Source organism: Danio rerio, chromosome 21, assembly GCF_049306965.1.
Source record: "Danio rerio strain Tuebingen ecotype United States chromosome 21, GRCz12tu, whole genome shotgun sequence".
In the NCBI taxonomy this organism is placed as follows: Eukaryota; Metazoa; Chordata; class Actinopteri; order Cypriniformes; family Danionidae; genus Danio; species Danio rerio.
In genome coordinates, this window is record NC_133196.1 from 5,877,930 (window position 1) to 5,892,500 (window position 14,571).

Here is a 14,571-nt window from a genome sequence, read left to right on the forward strand (position 1 = left end):
CCAGACGGCAGCTGCTCGCACACAAAGAGAACGGCAGCCAATGAGGGCGCACGCCGCCGCTTCCTGTGGCTCCGGCCGCAGCCAATTAGAGCGCTCGGCACGGCGGCGAGTCTTTTGTGAATTAGCTGTAGGGGGTTTGACGTGCTGGACGCGGCGGAAACGCGCAGCTACTGAAAAAAGCGCGTCAAGATTATGAACTATGACGTCAGCGGGTAAATAATAATCTGAAAATTGTATATTAATAATAAAAAGCTCAAAGATTATTAAGGTTATGTAATCGATCCGTTTTCTGTTACATCAGTATTACAGGTTAAACATACATAGTGTTAATTCAAAGCACAAATAGTGATGTGTGTGTATATGTATAGGTATGTGTGTGTGTATATGTATTTGGATGAGTGTTTCCCAGAACTGGGTTGCAGCTGGAAGGGCATCCGCTGCGTAAAACAAATGCTGAATAAGTTGGCGGTTCATTCCGCTGTGGTGATCCCTGATTAATAAAGGGACTAAGCTGAAGGAAAATGAATGATTCAGACATATTCAGACACACACACATTTATAGTCAAGCCCAAAATCATTCATATCTTAAAGTTACTTCTGTTCAACCAGTAAGTTGACACAGACGTCTCTCAAAGGATAATAGGATGACTTTATCAACACATTTCTAAACATAATAGTTTTAATAACTCATCTCTAATACCTGATTTATTTTATCTTTGTCATGATGACAGTAAATATTTGACTAAATATTTTTCAAGATACTATTATTCCGCTAAAAGTGACATTTAAAGGTCTAACTAGGTTAATTAGGCAGGTTAGGGTAATTAGGCAAGTCACTGTACAACAGTGGTTGGTTCTGCAGACAATCAAAAATAAATGTAGCTTAGGGGAGCAAGCAATATTGACCTTAAAATGGTTTTAAAAAAATTAAAACTGCTTTTATTCTAGACAAAATAAAACAAATAAGACTTCCTCCCGAAGAAAAAATATTTTAGGAAATACTGTGAAAAATTCCTCATTCTGTTAAACATCACATGGGAAGAGAGCTAATCATTTCATCTTCAACTGTATATATATATATATTTCTCTCAGTGCTCTTTTTTGAGGCAGCAGTTGTATAACTGTTGTCAGCAAATGCCATCATAGCTTCATATTTGAGGTCTGTAATATGTTTAGACCAGCCTGCTCAACCAGTTGCTTTGTGTTTTAAAACATCTTTGAATGAAAGCAGGAGCATCACAGACAGACAGACAGACAGGGCCTGCTGGCCGTAAAGGGGGTTGGTGCTTTGAAAGACTATACACTCCATATGTCAGTCCTGAACCCCTTCCCCCATACACACACACACACACACACACACGGGTCTGAGCGGTGATTATCTCTGCTCCTTCTGTTCAGTCTTCTCACCATGACCCCTGTGAAGACCCTCACGTCCTCCAATTATAAACCAACACTCGTCATTGGGGCTCCATTATAAAGAAACCTTTCCTACTGTAGTTGACTTCTTCACAGCTGTTTCATTTATAAGACCTGGACATAACATTTGTCCAATTATTATATTTATAAACACTTCATTCAGGTGATCTGACCTTCACTTAAACAACGAACAAAAGCTTTGAAAGAAATAGGAATTAATATACACTTACCGGCCACTTTATTAGGTACACCTTACTAGTACAAGGTCGCACCCCTTTTTGCCTTCAGAACTGCCTTAATCCTTCGTGGTATCGATTCAACAAAGTACTGGAAATATTCCTGAGATTTAAGTCCATATTGACAGATGCTGCAGATTTGTCGGCTGCACATCCATGATGCCAATCTCCCGTTGCACCACATCCCAAAGGTGCTCTATTGGATTGAGTTCTGGTGACTGTGGAGGCCATTTGAGGACAGTGAACTCATCGTCATGTTCAAGAAAACAGTCTGAGATGATTCGCGCTTTATGGCATGTTGCGTTATCCTGCTGGAATTAGCCATCAGAAGATGGAGACACTGTGCAAGCTGAACTGCCGCTCTAGGCAGAGGATGATCACGCCGCCCTCAACCCCAATGTAAAAACAAAAGTGACCAGTTATGAAAAGGAAGTGAGGTGTCACGGACCTCTATTCTACCGCCCTATGCGCAGATATAACTGAGGACGTGCGGGTGCTGAGGGAGGTGTCGGATATATAAATATATATAAATACATATATATATATATATATATATATATAAATATATATATATATTTTTTTTTTTTTCTTCATGTCTAGACGAAATTTTATGACTAGAAATCAAGAAACTCTTTAATTATTTTAGTTTAATTATTTATATTATATTATTTATATCCTATTTTTACAGCACTTTTGCTCAAATGAGTGCATCTTTGTTGAACACAACAGACATTTAAAACATTATAAAGTCCCTTATTTTCTGTTTGGAATGACTAAATTCTCCTAAAACATCCTCTCTGTAATAAAAATTCAATTTAATTCAAGTTTATTTGTATAGCGCTTTTTACAATAAATACTGTGTGCTCATTATTGCATTATAATCAAATTAAGTTAAAGTTACAATCAATTATAAGTCATTATATTTAAATATAATTTATCTGCAGTTTCCGATTATATAGGCGATGTCCTTGTGTTTATGTTTAAAGAAGTGTATTTGTGTATTAAGTGTGTGTGTGCTGTCCTCAGAACAGAATAGCTGAACAGCAGCGACGCAACAAAACTTTCCTTTAGTAAAGCCTCAGCCTGAGTGAGATTAGCATACAGCTGCGTGCGTCTGCGTGAAGGAAGCCCTTATTTCTTTGTCATTAGGATAAACAGACTCGCTAACAGCAGCTGCCTATCTGTGACCCGCAGAGGTCAAAGGTCACAGGCGGCTTTCCCACGTCTGCATTTATAAAAGCTTTGTGCTGTTATATTCAGAACGTAAATAACGGCGATAATGAAATAACAACACCACGCAATAGTACTCTTTAAATATCTCTGTTTATTTATCTTAAAATAGTTCATTTAAATTCTACATCAATGTTTAAAGGAAGAAAGACTCGCGGAAGCAAAAAAATAAAAACACTTTTGCTGTGAATTTAAAATACTTAAAAAAACAACAACAGAACGATAACATGGAGAGAAGTTAAAGGTAAAGTATTCTCAAATGTTAATGGAATTGGTATAATGGGATTAATAATGTCTTGTTTATTATTGCTGTTTTTTGGAGGGGAGAAGGGGGGTGTTTGAATAGCCAAACGCTCCGGCAGGAAACACGACTGGGAGACAAAAAAAACAAAGATGATGTCATCATAATGAGGGATTAAGAACTTCTAAAGTTTTAGAACTTCTGAGAATTTTGGAATTTTAGAACTCTTGAGGATTTAGAATGATAGAACTTCTGAGGATTTAGAACTTAAGAACCCTTGAGGATGTAGAACTTCTGAGGATTTAGAACTTAAGAACCCTTGAGGATGTAGAACTTCTGAGGATTTAGAACTTTAGAACTCTTGAGAATTTAGATATTTAGTACCTCTGAGGATTTAGAACTTTAGAACTCTTGAGGATTTAGAGCTTCTGAAGATTTAAAACTTTAGAACTCTTGAGGATTTAGATAGAAATTTAGAACTTCTGAGGCTTTAGAACTTCTGAAAATTAAAAACTTTACAACGCTTGAGGATTTATAAATTTAGAACTCAAGGATTTAGAAATTAGGAACTTTTGAGTATTAAGAACTTCTGAACATTTAGAACCTAAGAACTCTTGAAGAAGTAGAACTTTAGAAATTCTGAGGATTTAGAACTTTAGAACTCTTTAGGATTTAGAAATTTAGAATTCTTGAGAACTTAGACATTTAGAACTCTTGAGGATTCAGAACGTCTCAGGATTTAGAACTTTAGAACTCTTGAGGATTTAGAAAATTAAAACTTCTGAGGATTTAGAAACTTTCGAACTCTTGAGGATTTAGAAATTTAGAACATCTGAGGATTTAGAAGTTAAGAACATCTGAACATTTAGAACCTTAGAACTCTTGAGGATGCAGAAATGTAGAACTTCTGAACGTTCATAACCTTAGAACTTCTTGAAAATTTAGAAATTTAGAATTCTTGAGGATTTAGAACTATGGAACTTCTGAGAATTTTGGAACTTGAAAGTGGAATTTGAAACGTAACATTTAAAAAAAGGGTTGAGTAGGAAATGAAATGTGCTGTTGTGTTTTTTGTGTGTGTGGGAAAGAAGCAGATCGAATGTCATCAGTTATTCATTCACCTTTGTGGTTTTCAGCCTGCACGATTCATCCGTAGAAAACAAAAGAAGAGATTTTTTTGCAGAATCACGCTGTGCTTTTCTGCACAATGAAAGTTAATGGAGATGTCAAAAACACAGTTTTCTGAAGCCATTTGTGCTTTTTCTCATAATAAAACGTTAACAAAATATGCAAGTGTTTACGCTTGGAGTCTAAAAAAAGCTATACACTTATACACAAAAAAATAAATAACTATATATATTATAAATAAAACAACTAATAGGATATTAATTGAATCAATAAAAATTTCTCAGTCATTTCAACTTACATCAGTCAAACTAAAAATATTAAGTCAAGATAACAACATTTCTTGTCATGACTTTTTGTCATCATTTTTTTAAATGCAAGTAATTTAATATTACTTAGTAAATGAATAGTTCTACTGTAACAAGGACACCCTAAAAAGCTTTTTTGATATCCCAAGTCTGTTTTCCCTATGAAAGCTCCTTTATTTGACCACAATACAGCAAAATTGAAAAATATTATTGCGATTTGAAAAAGACTTTGATTAAAATGCTAAGTATTATTATTGAAATATATAATTTATTCATACAAATTGCCAGAAATTACCTTTCTCAATGATCACATGATCTTTCACAAATCATCCTAATATGATACGTGGATGCTCAAACGTATTATTAAAGTTGATAACTGTTGTCAGTGCCAGTGGTGTAGTGGTTACTGCCTTGACACATAAACTCTGGTGCTCACGGCGACCCGAGTTTGATTCCCACCTCGTGGTCCTAAACTGATCCTTCTCCACTCTCTGCTACCCATGCTTTCCTATCAATAATCTCTACTGTCATATATATTATGGGGGAAACCCCCAAAAAAATATATTATAAAAAACAGATAACAGTTGTGCGACTTCATCTGTTTTGCTCAAAATAGGATTTATTTTATATTATCAGGAAATGTAAACTTTCATAACAATAATAATGACTTTACTGTTACTAATTTACAGCATCTAATGAAAGCATTACTTTGATTTAAAAGCTCTATACAAAAATTATTAGCCTTTCTGTGAAATGTAAATACAAAAATATGTTATAATAATATAAGTGCTGTTTAACAAAGAGAAGTTTTTTTTTTCAACACATTTTTAGACATAACAGTTTTAATAACTGTTTTGGAAATCAATGGCTACCAGTTTTCAACATTCTTCAAAATATCTTTGTTTTGGAGCAAGTAGATTTAGCAAGAATTAAAATCTTTGGGTGAACTATCCCTTTAAAATGACACGAGGGTGGGTGAGTAAATGATGATGGTTTCAGTTTCTGAGTGAAATGTGCCTTGTGGAAGTGTTCAGGACAAAAGAAGTGCAGATACGACACATTCTGTCAATTGTGGAGTCCAGTCACTAGTGACAGATGTGCCCACTTTAAACTCTGGAAGCACTTCCTCTCCTGCAGAAAACCAGCCTGAAGCCGAGACAACAGCTGAGAGCCAGCATTTTTCCAGCATTAATCAGAATATCTTGTTTTGTGTTCAACAGAAGAAAGAAATCGATAAAAGTTTGATTTAATCAGCACTTGAGGGTGATCAAATGTGGAGGAAATTTTTATTTTTGGGTGAACTGTCCCTTTAAAGACAGAACAACACATATATATATATAGAAGAAAATGTAATGTAGCAACTTTTTCCACTCAGAAACTGCCAGTGAGTTTCACAAATGACAATGAATTAAAAACAGGGATGCTCTTATCGATCGGCATCAGCTGATAATCACATTTAATGACTCGATCGGTACTCGCCAATTTGGCTGATCTCATGAAGCGATGTTGTTTATGATTTTATAAGCAGAGGAAGATGCACATGCATTCCTCTATATTATAGCCTACAGCAGCCATAATGTGTAAGGATTTAAATCAGGGGTCTCCAAACTCGGTCCTAGAGGGCCGGTATCCTGCAGATTTTAGCTCCAACTTGCCTCAACACACCTGAAAAAAGTGTTGCATGCAGAACTGTTCCAAACAATTTATTTGTGTTGAATTTAAACAAACAAATTACATTTAATTATGTGCAACTTAATTTGTTTGTTTAAATTTAGCCCAAATAAATTGTTTACAACCATCTAATGTAAAAAAAAAAAAAGATTAAATCCAAGGAATCATCTTTGAATAATTTTTTTTCAGAGAAGGATGTTTTTAGAAAGCCGAGTAAGAGCTTGATTAGCTAGCCCAGGTGTGTCTGATTGGGGTTGGAACTAAACTTTGCAGGACACCGGCCCTCCAGGACCGAGTTTGGACATGTTTGATGTAAATGATGCATGCAAAAATCTTAAAAAGGCTTTTTTTTATGAATATTTAATAATTTAACTTTAATATAGCAATAACCAGTAGTTTATAGGCTTTATTTTATTTATTTATTTCCTTTTAGTGGAAAAGTATTAGATTTACAGATGTGTGTTTTAACTTCTTATGCATCAAATGTGTGCTCCACACCTTTTCTTAATTGAGGCATGTTGAATTCTTCTTTCGTCATTTGCAATGCTTCCAAATTGCATTGTTTGACATTTTTTTGAATGAATTTTTATATCTGTGTTATATTACTTTCTGTAAAGCTGCTTCTGGCCATGACATGTCCACACTAAATGGTTAAAAGAGATGCATTTAAGAGATTATAAGCAGCATTCCTCATTTACTCTCTTTGGTACGATGAGATCTCCACTTGAGTATCATATCTAGAGGAAAAACATGCTTAAAGGGGTGGTCCAGAGTGTATTTTTAAGACTTGGTTGTGTTTATAAGATGCAAAGCAATGTGTGCTCATGCTTCATTTGTAGAAAATCACATTATTTTTTTTCATATATCCTACTTTGATTATATATAGCTACTCAGCCAACGACTGTCATATTTCCTAGTTCCTATGAAGACCCGCACTCAAGAGGCTCTGATTGTTTAGCTAACATAATGTGCTGATTCGCAGATCAGCTTCAGATCACCAAGAAGCATCTCTGCTATAAAATTACGCCTCTGGCCACATCCCTTCGCTGCACAGGGTGTATGTGTGTAACCTAAGGGGTTTATGACATCATTAACCCGGATATGTTTTTTGTAGTCCTCAAACTTCGTTCGCTGTAGGCTTCGCTAAGCGAACTCTGTAAAAGCCAACGTCTCCCTTGCATTGAACTTTGAGCATCTTACATTAAGAGATGTTGTTTATGTTCACACAGTTACATTACACATCAACTAAAGTTTCAAATATGATATCGTATTGGACCACCCCTTTAATTTATTATAAAGCTTAACGCATTAGAATTGTATTGGCCGATCACCATGACAAGGAATTGGTACTTGGTATTGGCTGCAAAAATCCTCATCGGAGCATCCCTATAAAAAAAGTGTGTATTTTAGGACAAAATTTGTATTTTTGGGGGTGGGGGGAAAATATAGCCTTACAGTCTTTCACTATTTACAATTTTTCACAGTGTAGTACAGAAGAGTCACACCAACTACTTTTTGCAGTGTTTTCGGTAATTTTTTTCCAGCCTGATCTCACGAGGAAACGTAAGTATTTTACGTTTCGTCAGTTTTGTGGCTAATTTGTACGAGTTCAGTCGTACGAAAATGTACGATTTTAAAAAGAAGGCGTGGCACTCAACCACACCCCTAACCCCAACCGTCATTGGGTGATGAGCAAATCGTATTAAATTGTACAAATTAGATCATACAAATTCATATAAATTAGCCACTAAAACAAAAAGTTACGAATTGCAGTAAAATTGTGTTGATTTTTTTCTCACACAAAGCTTTAAAAATGGCTTTAGAAAACTGTATTGATGTTCACTTAAAATGCCATCCATCACTATTCACTTATTAACAAGAGTGCTACCAAACATTTTTTACATCCCTTTTAGGTGAACTATACTATTAAAATGCCTCTACGAAAACTACATTTTCCCTTTTATAAGGCAAGACACTACAGGCAAAACGTTTTATTTTATTTTTTATGCACTGATCAATTTTAGGCTATTTGGAGTTTCATAACATGTCATTTAAGACAACAAAAATTAAATGCAAAAATGTCATGTAAATAAATAAATAAAAATCCAAAATCCTCTTTAAGAGTTTATTTATATTTTCTTTTAGTTTATTTTATTTAAATCTAATCATTAAGGCTTTACAATTTTTTTTCCCGATTTATATTCAGATTTTCCAGGGGGATTTGTGTATATATTATTTACCTGATTTTACACAGTCCTAAAAGCATGTGAATATTACTTTTGGCTGCTGATTGTATTATTAGACTATCACAGTTACAAAAAGCTTTTAAAAGAACCTACTGTAAAATTGATTCATGATGTTTATCTATTTATGCAATTTAGGGCTTATTTAAATAGATATTGCCTCATTAGCATATCTAGCTTTAGAGAAAGTACTTAAATACGGCTATTCGCCTGTGGTGTATTGCCTTAATATATGGTCAGTGGCTTCAAATGATTGGCAGATGTAAAGGTCCAATCAAACGCTTAGAGGGGTGGGTAACAGTTTAAGGTGGGGCTTAGAGAGCCAAAATGGCCTCCAGCATGGCTCCAAAAGCCCTGAAAAGAAGCTGCAGGGTTTAAGGGGCGATATACAAGTAAAACAATTCACATTCAGGTAGCGAAAGCTGGTAACAATTGTGAGAAAAACAAACAAACACGGACTGAATATATTGCCAAGACTCAAACTTAAAGAGACAGTTCACCCAAAAATGAACATTGCCATTATTTTTTTCACCCTATCGTTTACTCTAAACCTGTATGACCTTTTTTATTCTGAGAAACAAAGAGGGAGATGTTTTGAAGGATGTTCATGCTGCTCTTGTCCACAAAATGACAATAAAAAGGCATAATAATTATTTGTATGCATTGCACGCTTTGCTTAACAAAAATGCCCATCGTTATTAATAATATTCAAGTGTGCTTAAGTGTTAAGACAGCTCTGAAAACAAATGAGGGCGAATAAATGATGACAGCTTTCATTGACTGGGTGAACGATCGCTTTAATACGCACAGTTTTCAAGATGCATATTCATATTGCTCTTCGAACAAATGATTTCTATTGGTAACATCAAGTAAAACACAGCAGAATATCAATAAATAGTTTCAGTGGTGTCTGGGATAGCATAAAGCAACCATAGAAATATGTATATAAAACTAAGCTGTGATTAAATTGCTCTGAAAATCTATATGCAAATTAGACCCCATTTAGAAAACAAAATTACCACTATTTTTTTTCTCTCATCACACATTGATTGTATTCACAAGTTGGTATACTACTGGTCAAAAGTTTGGAAACATTAAGATTTGTTTAGGTTTTTAAAAGATGCATTACTTGATCAAAAATAATGTAAAATTGTGAAATATTATAATTAAAATATTAGATTTTGAAATATTCATTCATTTTCATTAGACTCAGTCCCTTTTTTAGTGGTCACCACAGTTGAATGAACCACCAACAATTCAGGCATATGCTTTTATGCAGCGGATGCCATTGCAGTCGCAACCCAGTACTGGGAAACAACCATACACACTCATTCACACACACTCATTCATACAATATAGCCAATTTAGTTAATCTAATTCACCTACAGCGCATGTGTTTGGACTGTGGGGGAGACCGGACCACCCGGAGGGAACCCACGCCAACACTTGAACCAGCAACCTTATTGCTTTGAGGCCACAGTGCTATCCACTGAGCCAATGTGTCACCCTTAAAATATTTTATTTTGTAAAGCATATCTGAATTGATTGGATTCTTCAGAAGACACAAATATGAAGATTTACCAACCAAGAATAAACAGTTATTAACATAAATTATTATTAATTATAATTAGTTTAATATTACTTACTCTTACTCACAGGGCTGTTAAATAGCAAAGTTGACATATAATTGCCCCATGTTGGTGTTTTGTAACGCCTAATTTTTACAAGTGGGTCGTTAGCCCAACGCTCAACCCCCACACAGTCACTATAGACAATATAGCTTACTCAATTCACCTACAGCGCATGTCTTTGGACTTGTGGGGGAAAGTAGAGCACAAAGAGGAAACCTACACCAACACAGGGAGAACAGCGACCTTCTTGCTGTGAGGCAACAATTCTAACCACTGAGCCACCATTCCGCACTTAATTTAATATTAAGGTTATTAATAAACAATTTTCACTATTCACATGTCTGTAGATTCATATTTAACAACTTTTACAACATTAATTCATATTTTTGGGATTCTTTAATGAATCCGAAATCCAAAAGATGAATTAAAACCAATTTCTTTGTCCTTTCTGTCACTTATCTTTCACAATTTAATAGAACAGTGCTAATAACATAACCTTTTATTTTACAAATAACATCTTTTTTTTTTTTTATTGCACAATCATCATAATAATGGGCGTCACGGTGGCGCAGTGGGTAGCACGATCGCCTTACAGTAAGAAGATCACTGGTTCGAGCCCCGGCTGGGTCAGCTTGGCATTTCTGTGTGGGGTTTGCATGTTCTCCCCGTGTTAATGTGGGTTTCCTCCAGATCCTCCGGTTTCCCCCACAGTCCAAACACATGCGCTATAGGTGAATTGAATAAACTAAATTCCCCATAGTGTATGAGTGTGTGTGCATGAATGAGTGTGTATTGTTATTTCTCAGTACTGGGTTGCAGGTGGAAGGGCAATCAATGTGTAAAACATATGCTGGATAAGTTGGCGGTTCATTCCATTGTGGCGACCACTGACTAATAAAAGGACTTAGCCGAAAATGAATGAATGAATAATAATAATAACAGTTATAATTATTATTATTATAACAACTTCTTGATCATGAAAACAGCATATTAGGTTGACTTCTGAAGGATCATGTTACACTTAAGAATGACAATATAAAAAATCCAATATTTCAATACAGAAAAATAAATAAAACAAAAAATATATTCAAATTAAGCTTATTTGAAATCGTAAAAATATTTCACATTTTTTGCAATATGTTTAATTACATTTATGCACCCTTTTTATTTTATTTTAAGCAAAACTTGATGATTTTAAACTTTTGAGCACAAGTGTAACTGGATAAATTCTATTGGCTTAATAAAAGCAAGGGTCCATTTCTAATGCGAGATGTACAGCGGGGGAAATAAGTACTGAACATATCATGTTTTTTCTGTGGAATAATATTTCTAAAGGAGCTGTTGACATTGAATTAAACCAGATTTTGGTAAAAACCCAAATAACACAAATATAAAACAAAACCAACAAATCTGAAAGATGAGTTCTGTGTATTAAGATTGAAATGACACAAGGAGAAAGAGCTAAACTATTGAATTGTATAAAATACTTGATAAATAAGGCTTGTTAGGTGACGGCAGCTTAAAGGCGCCTCTCATATCGAGAACAAAGCCACATGCGTTGCTCAGGTCTGAGTTTTTCACAGACGTCAATGTAAAACTCTTGATGGTTCTGTGGGTCTCGTCTATCAATTCTGAGCTTTAATTTGTATTTTCTATTGGATTCAAGTCAGGTGATTGGGTAGGCCATTTCTACAGCTTGATTTTCTTTCTCTGAAAGCATATGTGAGTTTCCTTGGCTGTGATTTGGATCATTGTCTTGCTGAAAGGTCCACCCTGGTTTTAACTTCATCCTCCTGCTAATGTAGATGTTGGACTGAAGCAGCTGATATTTATTTACGCTGAAGAAGGCAGATGGTTTCAGCAGCTGTCTGGGCTTTCACTGCCTTTCTATACCTTCCTTTCTTCATGTGTTTAATACTTTTTCCCTGAGCCATTTAATTTTATCACACATAACTTAAATTGTAAATTAATTAGATTAGTTTTCTATGGTTTTACCAATATCGGGTAAAAATTTCAAGTCAACAGCACCTTTAGAAATATGTTTTCTGAATAAAAAAAGGGGACGTGTTGAATACTTATGTCCCCCGATGTATGCAATGAACATCTTCCGAAACTCTCAGGACACACACACACATTCACACACGCACACAAACAAACAAACAGACGTATAGTGAAAGCAGTATTGGGTGAGGAACACACACTTCAAGGCTTCTCCCCACACAGCAGCATCAAGTGTTTGACAGTGAAACAGTGGGCCGTTTTTTTCTCCGCTCAGAATAAGACCAGCAGGTTTTTATATTTATGTCTCAGCTAACAGCTCTTCAGCAGCTTAACAGGAAGTTACATCACAGAAACAGGGCTGGGGCGGTTCAGCAAGCGACTCCTGAGGCCGACAGCAGGATTTGTGTGAGTTTGTGAGGGTGATTCTTTAAGGAGGGCGAAGTGACTCAAAATAAAGAAAGTAAAAGAAAGAGAAGTTCAAGACATCGAAATCTCAGGATCTGAGGAAGTAAAACATCCCTGATTTACCACAGTGAAATTACTGAGGTTTGAGGAGCGATTCATGCTTTTGTTGTTGTTGTTTGTAGCTGAATCTCATTAAAACACACCAAAATCTAAAGGAAAACATAATTTGCTTAAACAAAATGTATTTGTAGCACAACATTTCTAAATTTGATATTATTTTCATAACATTCATTCACCCTACAGTGTATCCATGTTTCTTTATGTTACGTGTTAGTTTAAATCAGACCCCTAGTTTTTCACCATTTTGCGATTGCTGAATTTAATGCAAAATCAATAAAGTTGCAAAGTTTTTTTTTATTTAAATGCAAAATAAGCACAAACATTTTAAATAATCTCATAAAACATCCAATTTCAAACCATGTCATCAAATTATATTTATTTCAGTTCACGGATAATTGTTTTACATGACTTATAGACGTTGCATACACAGCACAGGTGATGTATCTGTGTGTTAGGGTCGCAGGATTCTGGTTAAAATGTGAATCACGATTTTTTTTTGGCTTAAAATCAAGATCACGAATTCTTTCTCACGATTTTTTAGATGTAAAATAAAGGTTAATACGAGTAGGCTATTATTATTGTCAATTCTCAAACATCATCACCTTGGAATTATGAGGTTCTCTCTGCGTTCGGAATGATTTTGAGATATTGAGCTTCAAAGTTTTTGCAATCCATATAGCAAACAGTATGTGTGCAACATTAGTTTTTTTTTAAGTCTTAAAATGTAAACAACTTAAAAAAAAACATCTAATAATGTAAATAAGTTGTCATTTAATAAGAATATGTCAATAACTCAATTTTGACAAAAATGTCAGACAGAACCTTATAATTCTAAGGTGACGATATGGTAAAACAACAACAATAATTTCAGGCCTATGCGTAGGTCTAATGTTGGTTAAACTGCTAAATTTTGTACAGTCAGTATGGTGGACTTGAACAGACTTTCAATATGTCCAGTTTGTTAATTCACAGTAAAATGATGACATTTGAATATAACTATTCATAATTATAAAGTTGGTTTATTATGTTTAAGACATGTGCTTGTGATTTGTCATTGACAGCATTGTTAGACCATTTGGTAAAATCAGACACTTGTCATCATATTCCTTCTTGCATTATATTCGATATTATATAAGCTAGAGTAGCTATACTGACACTGTAAAACATTGCTTGTGCTTTCTCGGTAGCTCGTGGTCAGCTTACGTGTGATTTTGCGGCCGCGAATACATCCTTACATAAAGACAGAAATGACATTTTTGGGCGAATTATACCTCATAAATACAGTATAAGACACTTAACGCCATTTGAAGGTGTTTATGTTCCTGTGAAGACTTGTGCAAGAAGCCTTTATGCTTCTCTCCTGACCTTGAAAATATGGTCCCACTTTATATTAAGTGTCCTTAACTACTATGTACTTACATCAAAAATAATTACAATGTACTTACTGTGTTCAAAGTATTTAAGAACACTTGTGGTGCTCTTGAGTTGGGATAGGGGTTGGGTTATGGACAGGTTTTTTGGCATGGGTAGGTTTAAGGGTGGGTTAAGGTGTAGGGAATGGTCAGCAGTGTATTTACAAATGTAATTACAGAAGTAGGTTACAGATGTAATTACATACAGGCATTTAATCAAGCATAAGTACAAAGTAAATACATGTATTTACACAATAAGTACATTGTAACAAATTATTAATTCCTGTGTAAGTACATATTAGTTAAGGCCACTTAATATAAAGTGGGACCAAAATATAATTGGCTTAATCGTAGAAAAGCTGAATTAAGATCATGTGTAGGGTAGAATCGAGATCGTGCCCTCACAGTCTTAATGTTAGATAGAAGTGGGGGGAAATGACTTGCAGCCTGTGCAGTAAGCAGACACGGCTGAAGCGCGAGTGATTTACATGTGATGTCAATGCAAAGATGCGATTAGACATGCTGTGGTGCG

General features: G+C 35.0%; 1 long non-coding RNA gene across 1 annotated transcript; it reads right to left on the reverse strand.

The window, feature by feature from the left end:
* Window positions 1–8,041: 8,041 nt before the first annotated feature.
* On the reverse strand, window positions 8,042–13,699 carry LOC141379964 (uncharacterized). Its single transcript, XR_012397094.1, has 2 exons — window positions 10,265–13,699; window positions 8,042–9,852 (listed from the first exon to the last, which is right to left on the reverse strand). It is a non-coding gene; the product is annotated as an uncharacterized lncRNA (long non-coding RNA).
* Between the last annotated feature and the right edge of the window lie 872 nt (window positions 13,700–14,571).